A 13,929-nucleotide genomic window follows, 5' to 3' on the forward strand; every position below is an offset into this window, starting at 1 on the left:
TAGTTTGTTTGAATTCCTCCGTTTTGTACTCAGAAATAGTTTTTTGCTTGCTAGTTGCTTTACGTCGCACCGACACAGATAGGTCTTATGGCGATGATGGGACAGGGAAGGGCTAGGAGTGGGAAGGAAGCGGCCGAGGCCTTAATTAAGGTACAGCCACAGCATTTGCCTGGTTTGAAAATGGGAAACTACGGAAAACCATTTTCAGGGCTCCCGACAGTGGGGTTCGAACCTACTATCTCCCATATACTGGATACTGGCCGCACTTAAGCGACTGCAGCTATCGAGTTCGGTGGAAAATAGTCTTAGAATTAATAAAACGAATTTGGTTGCATAATGTTTAATACATATTTCATTTGTTATCTGCACTAGATGATAAAGGTCTGTTCATTTACTGTGTTATGATATGATCGTATATTGCTTTGATTTAACGACTTAGGCTTTCATAACCTGCGACCCAATGGTGACAGAATATTTGAAGGCTTGTAGCTAGGCCGAGGTCGAATTGGCTCCGTTGCTTTCAACATTAAACCGGGTACCATCCCCAGAAATTTCAGGAATCTTTTTTCAATAATAATAATAATAATAATAATAATAATAATAATAATAATAATAATAATAATAGTAATAATAAAATAATAGTAATCAGTTACCAAACCAGAAGCAATACACGCCTCGGAAACCTGGATCACTGGAGGCAGATCACTAATTAGAGACAGAGGAAAAGGAGAGGAAAATGTTGAGTAAAATCTTTGGTCCAGTGTACTTAGAGGGAATCTGGATGAAACAGCTCAGGAGATTTATTAGCATTCCGAAAAGATCACCGACGCCATCAGGATAAGGCGATTAAAGTACTATGGCCACATTCTCAGAATGAACAACGACAGACCCACCAAAATGATTTTCAACCTTGCTCTCTCAATGAGTGACAAGAATAACTAGCTTAGTGAAATAGAAAAAAGACCTTCAAGAAATTGGCATCCCACGTGAAATTATTCACGATCGATTCCAGTTTAAAAATGAGTCAACAGCCATCATTTTGCTGATAAAGTGAATACCAGGACCAATAAATCATGGACTGAAGAACAGTGCAAAATGTTCAGTGCCCAGATGAAGATACTTTTAGAACAGAAATATCTTAACCAGCTAAATCAGTTCTATCGCGCTCCACAGATGGGCATAACGTTTAAAATCATCATCATCATCATCATCATCGATCATGATTAAATTCTGAGGTAGTGAACAAAAATCTGAAGTGGTAAGTTTCCTCGTACATTTTAGAACTATGGAGTTCTAGATGAAATCCATGAAATCCTATTTCCAGAATGGACACGAGTGACACTAAAATTATTTTTCACCTTGCTTTGTGATTAGAGGCAAGAAAATTAGTTGAACCCTTCCGGTTAAACAGAGTATGCGTGTATAACAACGAAAAATAGGCTTAACAATAAGGTTGTCTGCTGCAGTATTTTTGCTACCAGGTAACGTACCCCTGAATATTTTCGTGCACACGTATTTCACATTTTGTTAGTGTATTATAGAAGTAGATAAACAGTACACTTCGACCTCTTGCATATAACTTACCAATTCAAATGCACGTTATGGTAACTAGAAGTATGCATGTTTAACCCTTTGTAAGGCGGTGGGAATTATTTTCCCACCTCTTTTTTTTTTGTCATTTCTGGGAGCTGGGAGTTTATTTCACATGTATTGATGTGTGCTGCACTCTTGGGAATATCTGTGGAACTATTCTGATCACCTTGGAATCTTTAGCTTCTTTGGAAAACATCTGCTTAGCGATATTGTGCCAGCGCAACGCCTGTCGTGAACAAGATTTATGAAGTGAAAATAGGGTAAGAAATCAATATTTTATAAGTCTATATACTACTTACACGAATTTTCTTTGTTTATTGTGCATTTTCCTCATTTTTTGTGAGATTATTTACTACCTTTTACAAATTGAAGATTTCTGTGATATAAATTTCTTTCACATTGTACGTGAGAATATGCTTCCCATAGCACACATACAGTATTTGCCCGAAATATTTCTGCTAAATAAAAGTGAACTAACTGAACTGAAATTGTGTCCGTAGGTGGGCCATGGGAAATATGTTCCCACTTCTGAATGGCAGACAGAAGGCGGTGGGAAGTAAATTGCCATCTTACTACTGACCTCCTGAACACTGAATTGTCTTTTTTCCTGTTAAATTGTATTATTTGACACTTATAGAGCACGGAAATAAAGTTAGTTGGAAAAGAAAGTGTATTAATGAATGCTGCCTTATAAAGGGTTAAAATTCTCAACAACTCAGGGCTTCTATGAAGGTAAATAAATAGTTTACTCTTCTAAATTTCAGCACGGAACTTGATAATGCAGTTTTCATAAGCCTGCAATGTTAACAAAGTCATCTGCTAATTCTGCAATGAAATTACAATTTCCATTTCCAAGAGTTGTGACTCCTCTTTGCGGTTATTACGCTGCATTTAAACTCCAGTTCTGACAAGCATCATCATGAGAGATGGACAGGTCAAAACAGAATTTACGAAAAAGATTTGTTGTGAAAGCCTTAGCATTATCAGACACAGTATATTGACACGGACCAAAAGAAGCAAAGATAGAATTTAGACAAGTAATGGTGGACTGAGCGGTAGCCAGCTTAGTCGGAAATAACCAGGAAAATCTTGTAAAACCATCTACACATACAAAGATGAACTTGTTGGCATTTCCCTTTGACTGGGGGAAGGGTCCTACATAATCAATATACAGGCGTTCCATGGGGCGCGACGCTTGATGAGAAGACAACAGGCCTACCTTGGTGGACAACGGACAGGAATCGAATCCGTGACCTCAATTTTGTATTCAATAAGGTCAGTAACACCAAGAGTATCAGAGAACACCTCTGGAAACGACTGACACAGCTTACGAATACTATCAGCCTGTACCTCAGGTAGATGTCTAAGGTCTAACAACATCTCATCCTGGGTAGGCGAAATAGATGAACATGATGCAGAATTACATTTCAATAATGGAATTTTACAATTAGACGCAAATTTGAAAGTGCACGACCTACTCTGAAGATCGAGCACAAGACCAGTGTGAGAAATGAAGTCAGCTCCCAATATAATGGGGCAAGACAAGTGCTTGGCCACAACCAATTTGATTTTCCATGTAAATTTAAAAATACGAATTTTGACATGTAAAGAACCTAGAATTTCTAATGGAGATGAATTAGCCGAAACATATTGGATCGCAGACAAACAATAGTCAGGAAGCTTAGAAACAGATTTCAATTTTGCATACCATTCAGCCGAAATAATAGAACAAACACTGCCGGAATCTAATAGAGCTGTTATAGGCTCATTATTTAACTCAATTTTGAGAAAAGGCACAGGTGCGGGGATATCCGCCGCAATCCTAAGACATTCTTTGGGGCATTCAAAAGATGAATTTGAGGACTGAATTTTCCCTGAATTTACGACCTGTTTACCAGGGGCTGAGCCTCGGGAAGAGGGACTAATCGACTCAGCCGAAGCCACTAGTCATTTTTTATTATTGGCATTGGTGGAATTTGCACCAGAAGTTGAGCAGGAGGGGGTGCTATTCGAATTTGGGCAATTCTTGGCGATATGTGAGAAAGCCCCACATTTAAAACAGCCTGGTGATGAGCCAGCTCCATTATTTGCCCTACTAGATTTGATCAATGGACACTTATTGCGAAGATGGTCAGGCGACCCGCAAGCATAACATTTACGGGGTGTGACTGGTCGGCGAGGTGGAGGCCGAGGATTACAAAAAGAAGGAGGGGGTTCTTTCGCTACACGCAGAGAATCGGCGTATCTAACTCCTTCCGCTGAGACAGCCAATGCTTCAAGTTCAGAGAAAGTTTGCGGGCACGCCGCGAAACACAAATATGACCTATAGGATGGTGAGATACCTTCCACAATAGCTTGTACAATCTGATCCTCCGGGAAGTGAAGAGCAAACACCCTAGTATAGAACTTAATATCTTGGATGAAATCTGACAAGTTTTCATCCAACCGTTGTACACGATAATAGTACTTCTGAATAAGGGAGGACCTTGCCCTAGCCGGGATGAAGTTAGCTAGCAAGTGGGCGTGGAAGTCTTCAATCGATGATTGCTCGGCAATGGCTCTAACTATTTTGTCTGAGAGAATACCTATTGCATAGGGATAGATGATTTGCAAAATCTGACACGGAGAAAGAGAAAAAACAAGGGCATGATCCTGGAACTCAACTAAAAACCTTAAAAATGAAATAACTTCACTGGTAGTGTTAACGGAAAATTTAGAGATACATCTAAGCAACATTGCCAATGGATGAGGCAAGCTGCTGAACCCAGGTGACATAGTAGGTAAAGGTTTCAGTGGCAAGGACGTTAATTCAGAACGTACATTATTCAATGAGGTTCGGCGTTCAGACTCGTTGTCCAATGGGGCAGAGGTTGTTTGAGCTGCAACGGTTTTCCTATTGATGTCTTCCTTAGGAGGCTCTTCCTCGCTACCTACATTCACCGTGACGGGTTGATCAGTTTTGGGAGGAACTTCCCCAGTTAACAATTGGGTAACTTTACTGGACAATTCAGAAAGATTTTCGAGAACCATACTAGCTTCCTTCCTCTGAACGTCATTCAACTTTAGAGACAACAGATCGTTAACTCTATTTGAAAAATGAAATAGCCTGGCTTGCACACGCTTAATTTGATTAGGCGAAGGATAATTTTCTTCAAAAAAACTAACTACAGATGCTAGTTCAGTAGTATTATCAGTGATCGTGGAAAGAGAGTCGTCAATTTCTTTCTCTCCCAAAGTAGGGATGGAAATGGGCAAATCAAGGGACTCTCTAAGCTTATTTGTGTCTACCGCAACCGTGCCTCCAGATTGCACATTTCTAATAGGGAAAAATCAAAAAATTCCAGCAACGGAGAAAATTGTTAGAGTTCGGATCAAAACAATGTTTATCCGTTAAAAGGGGCTAAATTGAGACCCATTCAACCACGCTCTGCTACCACTTGTTACCGTTGTTTCGTGGATTAGCAGAGGTGAAAGAAGGTGCGGGGGTGAACGGGCCTCAAAATACGAAATTAAAGTTAAGATAAAATTTTACAAGGTTATATTTTCTTAGCAAAATCAAGAAATAACAATAATGGCAGGTACAGAGAAGCAAGGTAACAAATTACAATTACAGTATTCACAAGATTTGGGCTTCGAGCCCCGAACTCACAATTCTTGGGCAATTAGCCCAACTTTACCCCAAAACAAGTTTCAACAGAGGGGCAGAAAACCCCATTCATGCCCAGGAGCACTTGCGCCAAATTACACAGTAAGGCCTCCTTGAGGCGCGCAGAAAACAAAATTTTCAAGAAAGAGCAACTTGCTCTCAAAATTTAAGCCTGTCAAAGGCCACACCAAATTCCACCTTCAAGCTGTCCTCTAAGGACATAAACACAGGGGTAAAATACCCAACCTACTGAGGCCTATTAAGTGAGAAAAGGTTAATTACATGACCTCCAAAATAACAATTTGAGAGGAGGCGATCTGCACTCCTAATACCTTTGTTTAAAACCTAATCTGGCTCTAGGCCGCTAATGCAAGGGCTAATCCCATACTACAGAGGTGACTTTAGAAAAGAACAATTTACATTACATTAAGGAAGAATCGGTTGTGAGAAATAAGTTCACCTCAAAACAATATGAGTGGGAGCTCGAGAGGGTTAAGCACTCTCTATCCCGATATGTAACTTTAAAAGAGAATAGATGCTAAGAGTCGTTACATTTTAGGGAAAAGTTACATGGTGGAAACGCTTCGGACCCGCCCCGAGAGTTAAACTGCTGAGCTAGCACGAAAAGAAGTTATTAAACGGCCATTACCTGGTTGTTGAACTGCTGCCCGAAGAAAGAGGCACTTCTCGCCCCCTGCTATGTACTTTACACTTTGAAAGTTGGTACTGAAGTGGCGCAGAGACCCGAAAATCAGCAGTTTATATACTCTCGTGGAAAGTTCGAGGCGTTTCGGAAATGAGAACACCCGCCCACAAAAACTTTATTGGCTAGGGTTAAGCAAGATATTCAAGTTGGAGAAGATACATCTGATTGGTCAGAAATTAATTAAAGAAATTCGGGATTGGCTAAATTCAAAACCAGGGGAAATAAAGGGTTATACAGCCAACTTAAACAATAACAAAAAGAAATTTAACAAGGAACAAACTTTTGAAATAAAACTTTCTCCAAAAAACAGTTCTTTCACTTCGCACTAGGGTGCACTGTTGTAGTTCTTCAGTAGTGTCCTCTAGAAGAGAAAGTTCACACTTCTTACTACAGGTAAAACAAAAATACATCAAAAACGAGCCAGTTCAGAAACTTCAAAATTTCCAAGTAGTGACATCTTCTGGGAAACTTGAAAATTAACACAGTAGATAAAGTTCAGACTTCCTCCAGCAGAGGATTTTCAACTGGCGCAAGTTTAAATTAGCGGCGTGGAGGTGTACCGCCCGGTACAATTATTATTATTATTATTATTATTATTATTAATATTATTATTATTATTATACTATTGACTGTTTTTGTGGTCGTTTGTTTACTATTTTGTTTCTGCGCTTGATAATATAAAGTTTCATGTTGGATCTGACATGAAACAATTTCTAGTATTTAGTTACATGACGTAATTAATGTGCCATATTTCAATCAAGTGCCGGCCCCGTGGTGTAGGAATAGCGCGCCTGCCTCTTACCCGAAGACCCCGGGTTCGATTCCGGGCCAAGTCAGGGATTTTTACCTGTACCTGAGGGCTGGTTCGAGGTCCACTCAGCCTACGTGATTAGAATTGAGAGGCTATCTGACGGTGAGATAGCGGCCCCGGTCGAGAAAGCCAAGAATAACGGCCGAGAGGATTCGTCGTGCTGACCACACGACACCTCGTAATCTGCAGGCCTTCGGGCTACGCAGCGGTCGCTTTGTAGGCCAAGGTCCTTCATGGACTGTAATGCCATGGGATTTGGTTTGGTTTGGTTTGGTTTGGTATTTCATTCAACTGGTGCTGTGAAATATTCTAAGTGTTTTACAGATCCCATTAAGTCATTTGACTCAGTGGAGTTATTTAAAAACCCATGCCTATATACTGTTTTATTTTGTTGTTGTTATTTTGCACTACGTCGCAACGACACAGATAGGTCTTATGGCGATGATGGTATACGGAAGGCCTAGGAATGGGAAGGAAGTGTCCGTGGCTTTAATTAAGGCACCGCCCCAGCATTTGCCTGGTGTGGAAATGGGAAACCACGGATAACCATCTTCAGGGCTGTCGACAGTGGGTATCGAACCCACTTTCTCCTTGATGCAAGCTCACAGCTGCGCAACCCTAACCGTACGGCCAACTCGCCCGGTACTATAAACTGGAAAATAGAAGAATAAGCTGAATAAAAACTAATTGTGTTTTATATGGACTGTGTTAAAGTATGTTCATTCTTACTCACAACTCCAACATTATGAATTTTTACTTGGTTGGTTTGGAAATCACCTCTTCAATAATGTTTTCAGATTTATGTAAGTAAGCAAGTAAGTAAATAAGTCAAAGTTATCAATTTAATTAAACAATCAAGTGGGCGTATCTTCAACTAGCTCTATTATGACAACAGTAGCATTGGCTATTAGAAATAACGAACAAACCAAGTACATGAAACTGACGACTACAATATTCTTCATAAGAGAACTAAACTTTGTAAACCGAGCTGGATAGCTGCAGTCGCTTAAGTGCGGCCAGTATCCAGTATTCGGGAGATAGTAGGTTCGAACCCCACTGTCGGCAGCCCTGAAAATGGTTTCCCGTGGTTTTCCATTTTCACACCAGGCAAATGCTGGGGCTGTATCTTAATTAAGGCCACGGCCGCTTCCTTCCCACTCCCAGCCCTTCCCTGTCCCATCGTCGCCATAAGACCTATCTGTGTCGGCGCGACGTAAAGCAACTAGCAAAAAAAAAAAAAAAAAAAAAAAAACTTTGTAATAGCTATCCAATTATTCGACCTGACTTACACGGCTCATCACGTTAGAGCAGGATGATTTCAAACCGGACAAGGCTTCCTATTTATCGAGGTGGCTCAGACCTAATACATACCTGATCAAGTCATCAGCTTGATCTAACTTCAGTTCATGAACATGATAGGGATAATTTCAATTCTATTTGAAGAAGCAAATAGTACATAGGTGCCTCCTTTATATTTCTAACTTCAAACTGCTCTGTCTTGTGCTATAGGTTTCCTGACCAACCGCTGTAGCAAAGACAATAACTTAAGCTGCCCAAGACAGGCACCTCACCGCTTCGATAGCGTTATTGCCAACAACCACGCGAATTGCTCCATTTCATGTCACCCGGCTATTGCAAGAATCTAATTACCAGATAATGTACACTCCAACATGGTTATCCATGGCAGAAGATACGGTGACCATTTTAAGCTAGGTGAGATTTATCACCAGCAGATTTCCTCGGGATTCTCTCTGTACTTAACATTACATCTCACGTACCACTAATTACCTTCCTACTGGTTGGAGGAAGTAGAAAACACAGAAAGGAAATAAAAAGGACTTAAAAATGACATAATTACGAGAACAACGGAATCACTAACCCTCTCTAGGTAAATTTCTTCATAATCTTGTAGAATATATACAAAATTTATGGTGCCAGTGCTTCTCTTCAATGCAGTCTTTCGAAAGTTTCCTCATTTTCACTATTTACTTGAGTTAAATTCATTTGTAACTACTGTACATCTACAATTAACTTTACGTCGCACCCTCACAGATAGAGAAGGGCTAGGAGTGGGTGGGTGGAAGTGGCCGCGGTCTTAATTAAGGTGCAGCCCCAGGATTTGCCTGGTGTGAAAATGGGAAACAGCGGAATATCATCTTCAGGGCTTCCGACAGTGGAGGATCGAACCCACTATCTCCCGAATGCAAGCTCACAGCTGCGCTCCCCTAACCGCACGGCCAACTCGCTCGGGTTTCTTAGCTAATCTTGGATAATAATAATAATAATAATAATAATAATAATAATAATAATAATAATAATAATAATAATAATAATAATAATAATAATAATAGATTATCCCTCGTCCGTCTATGAGTGGGGACGTCAGAATACAACCCCAGTATTCTCTGCCTGTCGTAAGAGGTGAATAAATGGGGCAACCACCATAGGACACTCAACTTACGAACGTGTATTGGCTGCCATTAGGTCTCTAGCTGAACTTCTCAATTTAATCTTTCCTTTCTGACCTCCCATAATCAACTCGGTCCTATTCCGACTACTAGGCTAAGCCTAGAAAGTCTTTGCGATGCACGCACATTCAAGTCCTTCACTTCCTTTCGCTGATATCCCCATACTCTAAAGTGATAGACCTCTTCCATTTTCGTATCTGATTAATATTAAAGAGAGGATGGTAGCGCAGCTATACTTCCTCTTAAAATAACCACCACCACCATCACCACCTCCACCACCACCACCACACATTACACTAGCAACTACCACGGAAACATGCAGTAGTGAATTATATTCCTCCATAAACGGTTGGAGTCAGGAAAGGGGTCCGGCAGTATTTTACAGCCAATACCACCCTGAAAGCCATTCACATCCCACATCCCAAAAGGATGTGGGAAACTCGGCAGCGGAAGAAGAAGATCGTTTTTACGTCCCACTAACTGAATATAATAATAATAATAATAATAATAATAATAATAATAATAATAATAATAGTGAAATGGCACAACCAATCTGACAGAATGCCACCTGATTATCTATTTTTCCAAGTATTATTTTATTGTCCTAAAGTATGTATGGACAAACTTCGAACCACAATATAAGCAAACCTCAATACCAACATACCATGTAATCAGTCTCCCAGGAGTTTCTGTCACTGCGTTAACACCTGGTGCACTGATTTCCTCAGATCGAGTACGGATATTTTAGTGACCTTGACAAGGAATACTGCAATAAATCCGAAACATCGCCAAACTGTACGGAATTGTGCTGAAAACGACAGCACGGTTCAACCAGGAAGAGGAACAAGAAGGAAATGTTTTCTATTCCATAATTACTTAAAATCATGACCCATTTTTTATTATGCACGTTATGCAAATGTAAATCTTCTATGAGTCACAGAGTTAGACAAAATCAGTAAATAAGCTATCGATTCCTCAGAGATTAAATTTATTGGCGTGTTCTATTTTCACCGCATTCGTTAGAGACTCCATTTAGCGTGATTTATATGCCCTTCGCCGTCTTACTCTCATCACTCACGAGGTCCTTTCCTCTCTAATGCAAACATATTTCTCGTTATGTAACCGACGATATGATTATTATCGAGCCCTGTTGAGTAGCTCAGACGGTTGAGGCGCTGGCCTTCTGAGTCTAGCTTGGCATATTCGATCCTGAGTCAGTCCGATGTTATTTGAAGGTGTTAAAATACGTCTGCCTCGTGTCGGAATAAATTCTGGTACCTGAGCGTCTCAAAAACCAGTCAAGTTAGTGGAACATGAAGGTAGTAACATTATTATTATTATTATTATTATTATTATTATTATTATTATTATTATTATTATTATATTCTTATTATTATTACGATCATTAGTATCGACCTTATTTCACAATGCAGGCACAAAGAGGTCAACGATGTATGTCCTATTTCTACCGCTTTTCCTACCCTGGTGAGGTCACGGGTTCGAACTGTGCCGCACATTTGGACTTGGTCAGGTTTAACGGAAGTATGCCCTTCCTGATGCCCACCCTATCTAAGGGACGCATTCAAAATTTAGTGCTATTTCGTGGTTGGTAATGTGGTGTAGTGTGGTGTAGTGTGGTGTGGTGTGGTGTGGTGTGGTAATATCACGCCTAAGAGAAGTGTTTTGGGATAAACACAAACCCCCAGTCCTCGAGAATTAACACGACGCGATTGAAATTCCCTAATCCGATTTGCTTTATCTTTGGACTTAACGTAGTTTTGTTTTAACTTAGAACTTGCTGATGTACCCGTGTTTCGCTAAGGAATTCCACATTGTATACAGAATTATAGGTTAGGAGGTGTACACATTGTGAGTAAGATTGTATTAATTTGCATAGCTCTTAACGTTACCCTAGAAACGCGACGAGGAAGTCATAAAATGTCTTTTCTTATGTGAATACTGGGTTGGGGAGTTTTCATCATAATGGCAGACTCTCTCTCTCTCTCTCCCTCTCTCTCTACCTGCCTCTCTACATCCTCAGAAGGACTGAATTCTACATGTCATTATAATGACGCCAGTAGGAATGTCGCGATTAAAAGTAGTGACACCGTATAAAATACTCGATAAAATGAAAAACTACACATTTTCTCACTTTTAACGAACAGTACTACGCTGCCGATCTAACAGTCCAAAGTTCCAGAGCGTGAATGGCCAGGCCGCAGATAGCCATGAGCCGTGAACACTCCTCTGCTATATTCCTCTAAGTGCGGGCGCTGCCCATTGAATCAGGGCCTCAGAGTCAGGATCGAATAACTGGAATACTACGATGAACCAGTGTGTTACGTTGCATCAGTATCAGAAAAAGTGTGAAAAAGAGAAATGGCATGCTAAAGAAGAAATTTATCTGACTCCCCAGCTGTTTACCACTAATATTCAGGCAAGCTGTTATACTCGGTACGCAGCAGTAATCCCATCTATCGGAGATGAATGGCAGCGTAAGGGAGAAAGAATATCACACAAACAATGGTCTTCTTTCTTCTTCTTTATTCGTGTCAGAAGTATCAACTTATAGATATTTAACAAAAAGCAACATCTACATTTCTACTATACAAATATACAAGTCTATTATACAATCACAGATAGAGCAACAATATTCAAGAGCTAGATGATGCTTGCCCAGTATTGGGCGACGTCAATAGCGTTGGGGGAGGCTGCAATCAAGTCTTTCATAGTGCACATTGAAGGACATAAGACACACTGACATAGATGTTGGATCGTCTGCTGTTCTCCGCAATCACAAAGTGATGAATCACTTGAGAATGTAAGGTTACTGTTGATCAATTTTATGAGCTTTCGATGGCCTTCATATTTAGTTTCCTTCCGACTCTGAAATACCACTCTTATCATAGTCGGTACGGTAAAACTGAATAAAACATTAAATGATCGAAAATTGTATTCTCTCTAACATTTGTTATGTAGTACTTATCGACAGGACGAATAATATAGAAATTTAAACATTAAATCTTAGGCGCCTTCCCCTAAACTACAATTTCATTCAGGGTGAATAAAATTGTTTATAGCTTAGTCTGTAGTTTCCTATTACCCGACACCGTTTTTCATTAAATTCTGTTTAACCATTTTCTCGTGCCTTGGCGTTGATATGGACTTAGCAACAAAAGTACTAGTTCATGAATATCGCTGTTATCATAGTCGGTACGTTCAAAAATATAATACAATAATGTTCTTAAATTTAATTCTATGTAACTTCAGTTATATAGTATTTATCGATACGACCACTAATAACATACATATTTTCCCATGGGAACGTGAGACATAGGGTCGGGGGTACAACAGGGATAGAGCACCAGTACCTCGCCCATGTGGCCTCACCTGCTATGCTTAACTGCGACCTTGTGGGGGATGGGAGGATAGGAAGGGTTAGACAAGGAGGAGGGGAGGAAGCGGCCGTGGCTATAAGTTACGTACCATCCCGCTATTTGCCTGGAGGAGATGTGAGAAACCACGGGAAACCACTTCGAGGATGGCTGAGGTGGGAATCAAAACCCCCTCTATTCAGTTGACCTACCGATGCTGAGTGGACCCCGCTCCAGCCCCGGACAACTTTCCAGTTTTCGTGGCAGAGCCAGGAATCGAACCCGGACCTCCGGGGGTGGGAGCTAATCACAATAACCACTACATCACCGAGGCGGACCTTCATAATAATAATAATAATTATTATTATTATAATACTAATAATAATAATAATAAATTTGTTTAATGTTTCTTCAAATATAATCTATTTTAAGAGACGCCAGGTTTTCGGAATTCTGCCCCTCAGTTCATTGCTGTGCCAAAAGCTATAAACATGAAATTGTCTTTTTCCGGCTTCGAACTGAAATGAATTCTCGCATGTGCGGTTTTTTATTGCTAATTTGCTTTACGTCGCACCGACACAGATAGGTTTTATACCGACGATGGGATAGGAAAGGCCTAGGAGTTGGAAGGAAGCAGCCGTGGCCTTAATTAAAGTGCATCCCCAGCATTTGCCTGGTGTGAAAATAGGAATCCACGGCAAGCGATTTTCAGGGCTGCCGGCAGTGGGACTCGAACCCACTATCTCTCGGATCCAAGCTCACAGCTGCGGGCCCCTGACCACACGGCCAGGTCGCCTGGTAAAAGTTAAATACGTATTACCATTTGGATAAACAATTCCATAATACTATGGCCCCTTAATAATTGACAAAGACCGAACAAAACAGTCGATGTCTTTCTGCCCCAAAATTGTACATTCCATCATGACCGAGCTTGGTGGCACATGAGGGTGTTTAAATGTAACAAAGAGAAAGCTTGAAGTTTTACGTGACTTATGACCTTGTGATCATATCCACAGCATACCTAGTTTTAGGTGTGAACTGAACATCATGGCCTAAACATTTAATTTTTAAATATCCGTCATGTACGGCCGTGACTCGAACCACGGTTGCTTTATCTATCACATCGAGCGAGTTGGCCGTGCTATTCGGGGCGCATAGCTGTGAGCTTGCGTTCGGGAGATACAGAGTTCGAACTCCACTGTCGACAGCCCTGAAGATGATTTTCCGTAGTTTCTTATTTTCGCATTAGGAAAATGCTGAGACTGTACCATAATTAAGTCCACGGCCACCTCCTTCTCACTCCTAGGCCTTTCCCAACCCATCGTCGCCAT

The sequence above is a fragment of the Anabrus simplex genome, chromosome 3 (assembly GCF_040414725.1).
Source record: "Anabrus simplex isolate iqAnaSimp1 chromosome 3, ASM4041472v1, whole genome shotgun sequence".
Classification (NCBI taxonomy): domain Eukaryota; kingdom Metazoa; phylum Arthropoda; class Insecta; order Orthoptera; family Tettigoniidae; genus Anabrus; species Anabrus simplex.